Genomic DNA, 1,677 nt, shown 5'->3' on the forward strand with positions numbered 1-1,677 from the left:
CACTGAGAAAGAGACACACTAGGAACACGAAGTGTCACAAGCTGGATTCAGAGATACTGTTCAAACAAAAACAGGTAATGATTGTATTATACTGAATCGTACTAGGCACCCATATGAAGTCACATTTTATTGCCAGGCATTTCATAGAGATTCTAGAGTTAAGACCACAGTTAATTGGACGAAAAGTATGATGACGATGGTGAGTTGAGTGAAACATATACTACTTACAGATACAGATCAGAGGAGACCAGTTAGATAGCTGAAGAAGAACTGAAGGAAACATGCCCTAGACGCGAAAAAATACAAGAAATGAATGTCCAGTGGTAGAACTCCAATAATGGCAAAAGGAAATCCATTACAAAATGATTGTTATCATTCGTGTTATGTACAGAGCAGAGAATCAGGTGAAAGTCCTATACTAATCCTTCAAAAATAGCGGATAGCCCAGGCATTCCTTATTGAAGACACAGATATGGAACCGTTTGGGAATATAGACAAGGGCCAAAATGAAACTTAGAGAGTGTTGGTTAAATGTGCAGTAAATGCTGTAATCACGAAAATACTGGATAATGGCGATGAAGGCGATGACCCACTTGAACAGGCAGGTCAGAATCAGACTTTCAAAGAGGATCGCTTTCAGAAATTATCGAAAGAATTAAAGGCAGATAGTTAGGCATTATCTACAGGCCAGAGGAAAGATACAGAAAGGGTCCTGTGAGACTTTCATGTAGTCTGTAATTTGATGGAGGAGCCAAATGGGAAAACAAACTTGGTCACTCATCGTTTAGACGCAGTCGATGAAGAAGTTTATTCCCTATGCGTTATAATCAGCCATGGAAGCAGATATCCAAGCCTTGATAGACCAACGACATATATAGGTCAGTTCATTGGAATGGAATGCTGAAATTGTCCTAGTAAAAAAGAATAATTCACACTCAAGGTTGTGTGTGGATTACCAGGCCCTTAATGCAAAAACGAATTTTATCACTTACCTCTGATTGAATATATCTCATATCAGGTTAGTCAAAGTAATTGGTTTCCACACTAGATTCAAGTGGATATCACTAGGTGCCACTAGATGAGGGTTCTAAGGAGAGATCGGTATTCTATATGACGTAGAGCATTATGAATATAATGTGATGCCTTTTGGATTGTCTAATGCCACAGGAACATTTCAGAGACTTTTGAAGAGAGTGTTCAGTAGTCAAATTGGAAAGGGGCTGCAACTACTTTTGGATGATATTGCTGTATATAGTCAGGATATCGAAAATCACCTCACCATATTGGCAGGTTTAGAAAGACATACAAGCTGTGGCTGAAGGAAAATCCTGAAAAATCATACCTATTCCAGAAGGACGTCAATCTTAGATACAGAGTAGGACACAGGAATGTGATACCTGCGCTAGACAAGTTGGAATTGTTGAATTCTTTGAATTCATCAGGAGAGATGCCTGTGGGAGAACAAAATGAAGAGGAAGATGGACTGCCCTGGTCGGTAAAAGAGATGATCAGAGAGCAGAGACACGGTCCTCTCGATGCACCTGAAATCAGTCGGAAGAAGGTGGGTCTGAAACTGGAGGTGGTCTTCTTTATGGATCTAGTGTTACTTTACAAACCGATTCAACCCCAGAATTCGATAGGGGAAGTCTAGGAAGTGTTTTGTGTGCCTGTGAGTTT

The sequence above is a fragment of the Penaeus monodon genome, chromosome 28 (genome assembly GCF_015228065.2).
Source record: "Penaeus monodon isolate SGIC_2016 chromosome 28, NSTDA_Pmon_1, whole genome shotgun sequence".
NCBI classification, from domain to species: Eukaryota; Metazoa; Arthropoda; class Malacostraca; order Decapoda; family Penaeidae; genus Penaeus; species Penaeus monodon.